Consider the following 14,689-nt stretch of genomic DNA (forward strand, 5'->3'; position numbering starts at 1 on the left):
GACAAGACACAAGCTTGGCATAATACTAGCTATGACATTGGACAAGTCATATGCCCTCTCTGAGTTTCAGTTTCCTCATCAATAAAATTGGATTAGTGACACTTATATCATCTCTCTCAGTGAGGAAAGAACTTTGAAAACTTCAATGCTTCATATGCATGTGAGACATTATTGTTGTTATCACTGTTATTACTCTAACAGATTGTGGTTCCCATTCTTTTAAAAATGATATGTATCCTTTTAATTCTAAATTTAAGAAATGCTTAAAGAAAGAACATTTTGGAATGGCTGAAAGTCTCTCATTTAAGGAAAACGATACTTAATATTTTAGCCTCCATAAAGCCTGAACTATATCTTTAAGTTTAAAAATTAACCCCTCCACTTAAACTTGCACATACTATATATATATAATATGTATGTATGTATGTATGTATACACACACACACACACACACACACACACAAATCCTGCACATACATAGGATGAGCATGCCTGTAACTGGAGTCTGTTAGTTCAAGGTTAAGAATGTTTCAAGAATGTGAGGCCAACTATCCCCACAAATGGTGATAGAGGTCCAGGGGGTTTTGGGGGCTTCTTAGAATTGCTTTGTAAGGGGGTTTTGAGGTTTCTTAGAATTGTTTTGTAAGGGGGTTTTGGGGTTTCTTAGAATTGTTTTGTAAGGGGGTTTTGGGGGCTTCTTAGAATTGTTTTAGTAAGGGAGTTTGGGGGGGTTTCTTCTTAGAAGTGTCTTTAAGGGGTACATAAACTGCCTGTCTGCCCTCTGAAACTCACTTCCCTACCCCAGTACACCCTGGAGTAGGCGATGCCCAATTCTCACAAGAGATTTGCAAATAAAGCCTCTGTCTTTACCTTGAGAAACCTTTGATTGTTATTTCATTTTGAGGGAATTATTGTCCCACACATTTTTTGATATACAAAATATAATAGACAAAATTGTCTGTGATAACCCGAATCTCTGTTACGTACCATTTTTTAAAGCACATAATAAATCAACACTTTTCTTTCAAAGCTTCCCATCTTGTTTGTTTTTCTTTTTGAACTTCCTTCATTTCTCCTCTGTGCATAAAACTGCTTCAATGATCCTTTTTTTTCTTTTCCTTTTCTCAGCAAACCTATCACTATTCTCTCAGGCACTCCACCTACACACACACACACCAATCAAAGAAAAAGAAGACCCTTGTAATAAATATACTATTGTTGTCATTCACTCATGTCCAAATCTTTATGACTCATTAGATCAACTGTTCTTGGGGTTTTCTTGGAAAAGATACTGGAGATGTTTGCCATTTCGTTCTCCAGTTTTATACAGGCCAGGGTTAAGTGACTGGCCCAGGGTCACATAGCTAATAAGCATCTGAGGTCAAATTTGAACTCTGCTCTTTCTGACTCTAGGCCCAGTGCTCTATGCACTGCTCCACCTAGCTGCTTCAATAAATATATGGTCAAGTAAAACAGATCCATCCATCTTCCATGTTCAAAAATTGGTGCTTTTGGGGGGTGGAGCCAAGATGGTGGCTGGAAAGCAGGGACTTGTCTAAAGCTCTCCCCCAGGACACTCCAAACACCTATAAAAATGTCTCTAGAGCTATAGAACCCACAAAATAGCAGAGGGAAGCAGGGCTCCAGCCCAGGACAGCCTGGATGGTCAATGGGTAAGGTCTGTCGCACTATGCTGGGAGTGGAGTGGAACATACCCCAGTGTGGGCCACACAAGGACCAACCAGACCAAGAGCCAGGTGGAACAGGCTGTAGCGCCCTGAATCAGTGAGCTGTGGCAGTTACTAGACTTCTCAACCCTCAAACACCAAAGACAATAGAGCAGGTTAGTAGGGGAAAAATTGCTGGGACAGAGTGAAAGGAGTTCCAGGTTGGCCACTGCCCCAGGGGCAGCAGAGGTGGTACAGCTCTGAGGCTGCTTCCAGAGCTACAGCTGCAGTTGCTTCTGGACCCCAGGCCTACATGGTGGCAGGAATTAAGTGGAGGATCAGAGCAGGAGTGCAGAACCTACTTAGATCTGAGTCGTGGTCTGGGTTGGCGGTTCTTGGGGGAGGAGGCGCACTGGTGTGGCAGAGCTTGCTGTGTAGAAACACCTCTGAAAACAACAGCGCAGGCCCTCAAGCTTGGGACAAAGTACTCTCTACTCTACAAGAAGCCATGCCTTGACAAAAAGCTCAAGGGTGAAGTAGTTGGCTGGGAACATGGACAGGCAGCAAAAACAGACTCAGATTCACACTCAGATTTTGGAATCTTTCTTTGGTGACAAAGAAGACCAAAATATACAGCCAGAAGAAGTCAACAAAGTCAAAGAGCCTACATCAAAAGCCTCCAAGAAAAACATGAACTAGTCTCAGGCCATGGAAGAGCTCAAAAAGGATTCTAAAAATCAAGCAAGAGAGGTAGAGGAAAAACTGGGGAGAAATGAGAGTGATGCAAGAAAACCATGAAAAACAAGTCAATGACTTGCTAAAGGAGACCCAAAAAATACTGGGGACAATAAGACCTTAAAAAATAGTCTAACTCGATTGGCAAAAGAGCTCCAAAAAGCCAATGAGGAGAAGAATGCCTTGAAAGGCAGAATTAGCCAAATGGAAAAGGAGGTCCAAAAGACCACTGAAGAAAATACTACCTTAAAAATTAGATTAGAGCAAGTGGAAGCTGGTGGCTTTATGAGAAATCAATATATTATAAAACAGAACCAAAGGAATGAAAAAGTAGAAGACAATGTGAAATATTTCATTGGAAAAGCCACTGACCTGGAAAATAGATCCAGGAGAGATAACTTAAAAATTATTAGACTACCTGCAAGCCATGATCAAAAAAGAGCCTAGATATCGTCTTTCAAGAAATTATCAAGGAAAACTGCCCTGATAGTCTAGAGCCAGAGGGTAAAATAGAAATTGAAAGAATCCACCAACCACCTCCTGAAAAAGATCCCAAAAAGAAATCTCCTAGGAATATTGTTGCCAAATTCCTGAGCTCCCAGATTAAGAAGAAAATACTGCAAGCAGCCAGAAAGAAACAATTTGAGTATTGTGGAAACACAATCAGGATAATACAAGATCTAGCAGCTTCTACATTAAGGGATCAAAGGGCTTGGAATATGATATTCAGGAGGTCAATGGAGCTAGGACTAAAACCAAGAATCACCTACACAGCAAAACTGAGTATCATATTCCAAGGCAAAATATGGATTTTCAATAAAATAGAGCACTTTCAAGCTTTCTTAGTTAAAAGACCAGAGCTGAATAGAAAATGTGACTTTCAAACACAAGAATCAAGAGAAGCATGAAAAGGTAAACAAGAAAGAGAAATCATAAGGGACTTACTAAAGTTGAACTGTTTTGTTTACAATCCTACATGGAAAGATGATGTGTATAATTCATGAGACCTCAGTATTATGGTAGCTGAAGGGAATATACATACATCATACATATACATACACACACACACATATATATGTATATATATATATACACACTATATATATATACATATATACACACTATATATATATATATGTATATATATATATATATATAGACAGAGGGCACAGGGTGAGTTGAATATGAAGGGATGATATCTAAAAAAATAAAATCAAATTAAGGGATTAGAGAAGAATATATTGAGAAAGGGAGAAAGGAAGAGATAGAATGGGGTAAATTATCACACATAAAAGTGGCTAGAAAAAGGAGTTCATTGGAAGGGAAGAGGGGGCAGGTGAGGGGGAATGAGTGAATATTGCTCTCATTGGATTTGACCTGAGGAGGAATAGCATACACCCTCAGCTGGGTATCTTACCCCACAGGAAAGAAGGAGGAAGGAGATAAAAAGGGGGGCGGGCAATAGAAGGGAGTGTAGAGACGGGGAGGAGGTAAACAAAAGCAAATACTTTCAAAAAGGGACAGGGTCAAGGGAGAAAATTCAATAAAGGGGGATAGGGTAGGAAGGAGCAAAATATAATTAGTCTTTCACAACATGAGTATTGCGGAAGGGTTTTGCATAATGATACACATGTGACCGATGTTGAATTGCTTGCCATTCTAGGGAGGGTGGGTGGGGAGGGAAGAGGGGAGAGAATTTGGTACTCAAAGTTTTAAAACCAGATGTTCAAAAAGAAGTTTTTACATGCAACTAAGAAATAAGATATATAGGCAACAGGGCATAGAAATCTATCTTGCCCTACAAGAAAGTAAAGGACAACAGGATGGGGGGGGGAATGGGTGACAGAAGGGAGGGCTGACTGGGGAACTGGACAATCAGAATATGTGCCATCTTGGAGTGGGGGGGGGAGGGTAGAAATAGGGAGAAAATTTGTAATTCAAACTCTTGTGGAAATCAATGCTGAAAACTAAAAATGTTAAATAAATAAATAATAATTTAAAAAAATAATTGGTGCTTCTTTCTTCCCTTTGTTGATTCCTCCTCTGTCTCCAGAAGTTATGATTGGTTAGTGCATTGATCAGAGTTTTGAAGTCTTTCAAATGTATTTTTCTTCATGCTGTTTTTGCTACTATATAAATGGTTCTCCTCATTCTGCTTGTGTCATGTGCTCACTGCTGAAATTACTCTGTCTATACTTTGCAGGTGCACATAGTTATGTGTGGCATATTTCATTGGGATATGCACCCAGAGGAAACTTTTTTAAGGTGAATGTTTATTGAATATTTAATCATAAGAACATTATGTTTATTTGTCAGACTAAAAACACTAAAATAATTTACTTTGTAAAAAAAATTGGAAACTAAACTTTATTTTAAAAATACAAACTTAAATACAGAAACCTAAATACAGAATAACTTTTTCAGACCTATATTCTTAATATCATTCTCAACATCATCATCTTCTTCATCATCCTCCTTCCAACCATATACTGTTCATTTTGCCTTACATTTTGCAATGATATACTTGCAATGAGGCTTAAGAACTGAAAGATAGATTCACATTCTTCTGAAATTTAAAATGCTAATTTATTTACCTTCCTTGCCTAAATCATCTGGAATCTCAGGGCTACTTACTTCTAGCCTGAGTAACAAGAAAAAAGACACACACACACACACACACACACACACACCCCTTGTCCAGAATAATCAAAGGGTGGAAGGCAGGGTAAAGTACTTAGATCATTTTTCATTCATTTCCTTGCATCAGTGGTTCACTGAACCTGCAGAGGGTAAAGAAAGTGGAAACCAAAAGAAAAGCAGGAGGGGCCAATTCAACAACTAGAGGTTCCTTGAGACTCAAAGTAAGCCTCTTCACCAAACTTCCAGATATTACATAGTTTCTCCCTAGTGAAATGGCTGCTGATACACCAGGGCATATCTGGGTACATTTAGGGGTCCCCCATTCAAGTCCATGTCTGTGTATGTATAGTATCCCCTCAGTAGACTATAAGCTCCTTGAAGGCAAGGAATGTTTCAGTATTGCCTTTGTGTACATAATGCCTAGCACAGTGACCCACACCAAGTGTGTTCCTTAAGTGGAATCTAATTGAACTGAAAGATGACAGGGAGTGAATCATAACTTCTTTTTTTATCTTACCCTAGTACCTAGGCCAAAACTCTGCATGTAGTAGGTGCCTAAAAATGCTTGGTTAATGGAATTGAATTTGGCTGAAAGTAGGAGCAGTCAATGAGTTGAGAAGTAGGTAGTAATTTAGGAGGAAAAGTTTCTCTTTGTTTCGCTAGCTCCCAAATTGAGGTATTCACATTTGTTTTCCAATATAAGCATTTCTGGATCTCAATATCAGTGTGGTTATTGTATTCCAATCTATTTTGGCTATAATGAGTCAGAACTGTAGGAAAATATATAGCAAATTGATGTAACTAATCAAAGTAAATTAAGTCATGCACTTCAACAGCTTTTCCAGTAAACAGTAAAATATAAATGTATCTGACATTTTTATACAGAAGAAGATGCATAACTGACTAGGAGAATCCTATTTTGGGCTAATTTGCAGAGTACAAACATGAGCTTTGTGAATAAGTTAAATAAGACAGTTGCATACATTAAAGTCATTATCTATTTGTTACTTCATAGTCAAGAATCTTCCTGCATTAAGACTGTTGTGTTTTTGTTTGTTTGTTTTTGTAAAACGATTTTTTTTCTTCTATGTTGAGCTACCTGGCCTAGAATTTGAGGGCTGGATTATTGTTTGGGATCTTCATAATCGGACTAAGTCCTATCTTGCAGTTAATGGTTTTGAAAAATACTATCCTCTTTTCTCAATGAAGTGTCAACAATTTCCACTAACAATCTCCACAATTCCCTTCAATATTAAGTGACCAAAGGTGGCTGATCCCCTTCTCTAGGGCAACTTATACCTGTTTGGTGAAGTGAGACATATTCTTCTAAGAAATAAAGTCTCCCTAGATTGATCCACTCTCTGTCACAAGAAATAATAGGTTCTGGTGGTTAAGGCAACTTCTAGTGGCTATTTCCAGCATGGGTGACTCCAGGAAGCTGTTCTTATAGCCTGTATTATTGCTCAGAGCAGGGGTGGGTAACCTGTGGCCTTCTAGGTTCTTGGGTGCAGCCTTTTGATTGAGTCCAAGTTTTACAGAACAAATCTTTATTAAAGAGATCTGTGAAGTTTAGATCCAGTCAAAGGGCCACACTTGAGGACCTAGAGGGCGACATGTGGCTTTGAGGCCACAGGTTACCCACCCCTGGCTTAGAAGTTATGTCTATAATAGCACATTCTGAAGAAAATGCCTGTTAATTTTTCTAATAGAGCCATTTGTTTTTCTCATCTCTTTCAACACCTTCAAATATATCCTGGGCCTCTCAACTTAATGTTATTGCCACATCCTCTTTGAAGAGTTACTAATAATTGTTTGTCAGAAGTCTACTGAGGGGTTTTAGTAGGTAAAGGGTCAAGGTCAGGAATTGTGGGAGAAAATAAAACAATAACAACATAGGACTGTTGAATTTGGACTAAACAGAATCTACCTCAAATTTTGGGTATAGCAAATTGGAGTCCCATATCCATTCATGAAGCCATGCTTGCTAGCATTCATCATTGAGTAAAGATGTTACACAGCGTGAGGCTTGCTGAGCTAAGAGAAAACAGAAGGGGACTAAGGCATCAGGTCCAGAGGGATAGACAATGAGTGCAGTACTCATAGCTGTACTGAAAAAAGACTACCAAACCAAAGGGTGAGGAAAAAAAAACCAATAAGCATAGTTTAAGGAAATGAGGGGAAACTTAACAATTAGAGAATACACAAGAAGGGATTACCATAGAAAGTAGGGAATTCCTCAATTTTTGTTTCCCACCACTCCCTTAAGTCACATACTCCAGTCACGCTCATTCTGTTCATCATGGTTTTTTAATGCAATCTAAGGCCTTATTGTACTTTTAATGACAAGTCCCCCCCCAAAAAAAAACAAAGACTAATCTTTTGAAAACCAATATCCTTACAGTCATGTGGTATAGTTAGTCATGGATGATCAATATCTCTTGAAAATTTAAAGATGGGGGTCACTCAAAGAGAAAAGAGAAATAAAAAGGTGCATGGTATGTTTGAGTAGGCTGTTACAAATAAAGCATTTTGGTAGAGAAGCAATGCAAAGTATTGCAGGGGAATGTTGGACCAAGACCAGATAGATTTGTTATGTGCTCAGAAGGAATAATCATTCATTTGCTTCATTGGTATTCACAACAGGTCAAGAGAACTAGAGGAAGGCCACCCGCTCCCCAGTTCATGGATTTATTGAAGAATATGGATATCCATAGCAATGATGAGGTAGGAATGGATAGCAGCAAGGTAGGGGGTATGGATATCAGAGAGATCATAGACATGTCAAAAAATAACAGTAAGAACACATTTACTTCTTTGGTCTAATACTCCACACACTGTTGATTTTTATTGCCTCTGTTAATCATTAAAGTCCCCAGCACAGATCTTTTTCACATGAAATGCTGCCTAGCCATAGTTCACCCATCTTGTGAGTATGAAGATGTTTAGTTAACCCAAGTGTAGACTTTTACATATGTCCCCATTATATGCTGTAGCCAGAATGGACTTTGTTTTCTTTGAATGACTCAGCTTGCCTCGTTGAGCTTCCCTGGACGCTGGGGCTTGCTCTTCCGGGGCAGGACCAGAGCTTCCTGTGTGATGAGTCGTGGCGCTGGCTGAGGGGAGGTGTGTTAACGTGGTCTACGCTGGGGGAGGGGCCAAGTCAAGAACCAATCGGCCCTGGTCGTTCAGGCTGCGCTTGATGATGTCAAAAACTCTATAAGAGGGGAGAGGACAGCTTGAAGATCCTCCTTTCCTTTTCTGGTTGGAGCCAGAGACGCCTACAGCCGAAGCTGAGCTGCCGGTAGCAGAGCTGACTGGAGGCTAGTGGGTAATCTTCTTACTGTAGAGGGGAAGCATGTATACGATTTTGCCTTATACCATCTCGCTTCTCTGTGGCCTCCTGGTTACCCTTGTGAGGCGGACTTATTGGGCCTGGAAGCTTTTGATGAAAATATCAAAATGGGGACGCTGGTTTGTGGGATTGTTACTGTGGAGTGTAAATACATGCTTTAGTTCTTCTGCCTTCTGCCTAGAGAATTCCTTATATCCTGCGGTTCCGGACCTTTTAGGCACATATGAGATTCTCTTTGAAATCATAAATTCTGCCTTCCTAATATATATGCCATTTAATTTGATTTAACCCAACATTCTAACCAGTAAAGATCTTTCGGATTTCCAATTCTTATTACCCCTCCCAGAATTCTTCTCGATAACTCAGAAAATAAAAATCTAATACTAATCCTGAGATCAATAGGAGAAAAACTCACGATTAGCAATCCCCAAAAGGTGGAATAATGTCATGTTATAAACATTCTCCACAAAGTATTGATTAACGCTTCACTCAGAACTCAGAGCTAAAGAGATGACTTCCTTTGATGAAGTGCTTTGCATCTGCAAAGTCCAACATGAGCTCTAAATAATAATTCCAGTATTTCTTGGGCTGTGAAAAAACCCTCTCCCTTACCAGTATTGTAAGGAGGAATAAATTATTAGTTAATAATTTGTTTTCCTTTTGTAAAACTTCTGCCTCTCTTACTTGCTAATTAATTAAAATACTGTTGTGTGACTCACACTGTATAATGTTAAACTGTCTTAAAAACCCACTGCTTTTCTTTTGACACTTAAAAAGTCAGATAAAACTGACCCAACAAATATGCCAAATACCTAACGCAAGAACACTACATCATTCTTAACACAGAGCCCAAGCAAACACTTTTATTCCTGTTTGTGCAGCTTAACCTTCTGCAAAAGTAATTAGGTCTATAATTAAAAAGCTATTTGGAATGATTAAAACCCTGTTATCTGGTGGCATTTAAAGACAAATGCAAATGTCAGAAAGGATGAATTCATTAAAATTGCTATTGAAAAGAAAAAAATCATTTGGTGGTAGAGGATGCTATTTACTGAAATGTTACAGTTTCAGTGAAGGTTGGATCTGCAGAGGGGACTAGAGTGGGTGGAAGGCATATCTCCTGGCATTTTGTGGAGCAATCAGCTGCTATTCACAAATATTTATTTCTGAAGTTATTTTAAACTAATGTCTAATAACTTTTAATATCAGTGTTATTTAAAGCATGACATAATTCCTCCTCAGAGTTTGATGTCTCACTTTGATGTGGAAAATACCTCATATCTTGTGGCATTCAGAGTTATCCATCAGTATGAGTTCACTTACGTTGATGACGACTAAGGGTCAACAGTCTATTTCAAAGGAGTATCAGAAGTAATGTATGGATGACCATTACCAGCAGTGAACTCCAAAATGGCTTATTGTCAATTAATTGTCTGGGGGTTAATGTTTTCTTTCACTTGAGCAAATAGTGTACTCAAAGGAAAGGAAGAGCATTTGGGTGAGGGAATTGATATGCATCCTGCTAAAATGCTTACTTTTAAACTATTTTTCCAAACAGCACAGTAGCTGAATTCCCAGAGCCTGAAAATATCCTTTCAGTGATATTCCTGTAAAGGTGGTTCAGTCTTCCATAGGCGGTTAAGGTAAATTTCCATGTGCTAAAGGTTATCAGTGATTGTCATACGTATTGGTGCAAGGTGACAATTTTAATTCACGAATTACCCAGGAAATTGTTCTACTCTTCTAGGTGCAAACTAATTCCTGAGAGTTCAAGAAACTTTAGAATAAACAGGATTTACAATATAATAGGCCAAGTGGTAAAATCCAGATGATTAAATAAAAATCTGTACATTTCATTTCCTATCTTAAACTATAAAAATAACAGAACTTATGAAAATATCCCTAAATTTTATAGATTTAAATGAATAGTTGAGAAAAAAGGAATCTCATCTTAACAGAAGGAAAAATAAAGTTTTCAATTTGAATGTGAGGAGCTGTCTTGGCTACTTCTGTCACAAGATGTTTTGATGAAATTACTATAAAATTCTAAGGTATTATTTTTATATTGTTATTGTTGCTGCTATTTGATCCAATCAAATTACCAAGAATTATTCGAATTTCCAAAAATATTGAGGATAGAACTGGGTGCAAGAACCCTAACAGTATTTTATCTTTCGTAAAGACTGAATAAGAAAGAGTTCTCTTCCACTGTACCAAAGGTAGCATGAGGGAGAATTTACAGAGCGGGGAATACCAGTCTTGACTACAATTTCTAAATATGGCCTTACAGTGACTAACTTTCCACTTTGACTCTAGGCAAATGACTTCACCCCTCTGAACTTCAGTTTCCTTAAATTTAAAGACAAGTTAATAATAAATGTCCTTTCTTTCTCCTTGGGCTATTGTAGACATTACTGTGGAAATTAACCACTATGAGGAAGTGTTGATTGCTAGGAGGAGGAAGCATAGTCGTTGGTGGGAAGGAGGTATGTGGGAGGGAAGCTGGCACAACTTTCTGAAATAATTATAGCTGCGTAGTTAGAGGTCTCAAAATTGTATTGTGAAAGTCAGAAAAAAGAACCCAGGAAGAGAAAGATAACACAAAAAAATGTTGACGAGCTGAGTAATAAGATTAGTAGACAAGAGTCTCTTTCTCTGTGCTAAATTTTAAGTGGCACATGTTAGAACTGAAGATTCAGCAAAGTGAAACAAAAGCAAAGAGGACAACACAGACGATATGGAGAGATCTCAATAATATCCACACACACACATACACACACACACACACACGTGCGTGCGCAAAAGTAGAAAGATAGATATGGGCCGAGGAGACTAAGGGGTGGGACAGGATATTATATTATGGGCTGCTGGGCAAGATGGAAACATTGAGGGAGTTTGAAGGAAGTTCACCTTATTCTCCAGACTTTCTACCTCCTTGCCAGCTGCCTTTCCCCTCAAGGTATATCCTCCCTGGGGCCTGTTCCTGACTCCTGGGTCCCTAGGCCCATTTCATAAGGAGCCCAGGTTATACTCCCTTCAATCTTGCCCCAGTTCACTCTTTAAACTTCATGTCCTTTCTAGCAACCTTGCCAGCAGCAGATATTCTCTATTCCCTTTTCTAAATGCCCTCTATGTGTTGATTTCTTATATTAGAGTATAAGCTGTTTGAGGGCAGGGACTGTCTTACACACTTGCATTTGTGTAGCCAGCACTTAGCACAGAACCTAGCACAAAGTACTTCGTAAATGGTATATCTATAGTTTATCTGAGGACTAACTTTTTTTTAACAGAGAACATAACTGTAAGTAGAAACATTTAATAAGAATAGCACAAAAGTGCAGGAGGCTGAAGAGATAGCCTAGAACATTCCAATAAAGAACAAAATGGGAAAAAAAATAAAAGTTGAGTCTGTGTTTATGAGAAATAGAGATAAGATTCAGAAAAAAATGTAATAGTTTTCTTGATATATTTGCTAATAATTATGTATATCTAACCCCAGTCCCAAAGCCCATTGATATGGATCTCTCCTTATTGTTGGTGATCAAGGCCCTGTGCCTATGTGAAATGCAAGAATAGGAGAATGAAGAGCTCTTCAGTCTCTTCAATTCTTTAGACATGTTTCAAAACTCACTGTAGATCTTCAGTTCTCAGCAGGTGCTACAGCCACTTTGGGTGTTTCTGGCTTCAAGAAATAAAATGGAAGCAGCCAACTTCACTTTAGATTGCTAAAGGAAAAGACCCCAGAAGACATGAGAGAAACTGGCAGTCTCCATCATGTCACTATCCCCAACTTGCTACATTACAGACTTTGGGAAACTTCACCTTGGGTAAAATCTCAGACTCTCTCTTTTGTTTGAATTGAGTTACCTTGCTCCCAATGGAAGAGATCCTTCTCTTTGAATTATCTGGTATATATTCTTGTATATACACTTTTTTTTGATTTCTGTTTTGCTATCAAATTGGACAAATAGGCTTCTTTTATAATTCCTTTGTATGTTCATTGTGGAACTGGTATTTTGTGAGAAAAAGGTCAAGCCTTAAAATATAAAGCTTTGGCTCCTACTTCTCCCAGTAAAGAAACACTGATCAGAAGTTAGCTTGAAGCTGAAACTCATATCCTCTAGAGTGACCTCGACTAATAATATTTAAAGGACAAAACTGATATAATTCTAACCCACTACCCCCTCTCTCTGAGGAGAGCAAAAAGTCCAGCCTCTGAGTCCAGCTTCTTGCTTTTTTTGAAAGGAATTAAAATCTCTGCTGGAGAAGGGTAGGGGAAGAGACCTATTCTGCCTCCCTTAAAGCAACAAAATGACAAGCCCATGCTATATGGAGAGAGGAAGCCTCCAAAAATATAGATCATTATCTTGTTATATTGTATTGATTTTAACATATACGTATTTGTAATCATAAAATGAAACTGTAGCAAAACCTTTGAAAAAATGAAAAGTATTTTATAAATGTAAGAAATATTATTGATGATAACATTTTCATGTTCATAACTTTTTAATTATTATAAATAGTGATTTAAAACTAAATCCATGTGTTCATACCATCTGAAAGCATGTATATACATATATGTCTGTGTATACACACATGGGGGAGGTGTTTTAATAACCTACATTATTAATTGTTTAATGAAAACTTTGCTTAGAAGTTATTATCTTCATAAAGGGAACTTCATAGGTAAGATGGTTAATTGTAAATTCTCACTACATCTGTAGTAGTTTGCAATACCCTACCTGACATCTCTGTATGGCTCGTGCAAATAACAGAGAAAATAATCCCCGTGTGATTGATAGCTGTCAGCTTTAGTGAGCTCTTTGTAATTAACCTTTTAGAACCATACATCTACCCACTTAACACATAATTCTTAGGTATATATTATATGCAGAAGATTATGCAAGGTGCCTATATAGGCTGCAAACATGAATCAGATGCACCACCTTAACTAAAGGTCTTTATAGTCTAGTAACTTAGATATCGTTCTTAAAACAAAGGGAATGTCACTGGTCTAGTTGCTGCCACCATATCTTTAATGGAAATAATAGCAACATTTGATACTGTTCATGTTGAATTTAAGAGGGAAGTATTGTCAAGTTAGGGAATTACCATTTGAATGAAGGCCATTAATTAATGTCCAACCCTTTAAATGAGTCTATAGCAATAAGCTTCTCTTCAGATGAAGTTTTAATATGAAAACAATTTTCATTTGATAGAAAATAAATTCATCAAAAATTATTCAATTTGAATTGTATTTCAAACATAAGGTGATTTATTTAATATATAACCATGGCACACACACACACAAAGTGAGAAGAATTAACAAATGATTTACCTCAGTAGATTTGTTTTTATAATCATAAACATGAATGAACACTCTAGTACTGATTCAGTTTCCTCCCTGGGAGTTAAAATGTCAATCCAACAGTTAACTAGATGACAATATTACAAGTTTCTTTTTTCTCACCATGGCTTACCATTGTCCCAAGTGTTGGGGATGCCCACTGTCAAGACACATTAGGGAAGGGATTGTGTTTTTAAGCATCAGGGAAGTAAGGATGTGATATGGACAACAAAGGAACAGGAAAAGCAGGAAGCGTGGGGTTTGGGGCTACTGGTGGAGAAGCAGAGCAGATCACTGAAGTAGGTAGAACAATGGAGACAGTTAATAAAGGACACGGCTAAAGGAAAAGAATTATGTCTGAAGATGTTAGGGATACGTCGTCTTTGATAAAAGATTGCATTATTCTGGATATATCTATCTCATTATTAAGTTCAAACTTTGAAACCAGGGATATTTCTGACATAAATGTTTCCATTTAATACAACACATATATTCTATTGCTGTCTTCATGTTTTCAAACACATATGTTTATGCTTATAATAATGTTGAACTTTTTTGAGCTATTTTAAAATTGAATAGACTTCACTTATCCATTCATTCATCTATTTATTTGTTTTTTAATTTAATTAGTCTATCAGATCTATGATTTCATGAAAGAAGAGAATGGTGTAGAACTTCTACCAATGTGTATTGGCACTTTCTCTGAAGGCATCTGTCCTTAATTAGTCTTACAGAATTGCATTTAATGGCACATTAAAGATAAGTATGGTTTTGCCAGGGTCACAAAAAAGCTTATGTGTCACACAGGTGAGTCTTGAACACAAGTATTTCTAATTATAAGGCAAGATTTTTCTATATTCCACCCATGCTGCCTCTGTATTGAATCCTGTACTTAAACATGCATTGTTACCTTTTTCTTAGCCACACCACCCTGTAAGTTTGTTGTTA

Source organism: Trichosurus vulpecula, chromosome 1 (genome assembly GCF_011100635.1).
Source record: "Trichosurus vulpecula isolate mTriVul1 chromosome 1, mTriVul1.pri, whole genome shotgun sequence".
Lineage (NCBI taxonomy): Eukaryota > Metazoa > Chordata > Mammalia > Diprotodontia > Phalangeridae > Trichosurus > Trichosurus vulpecula.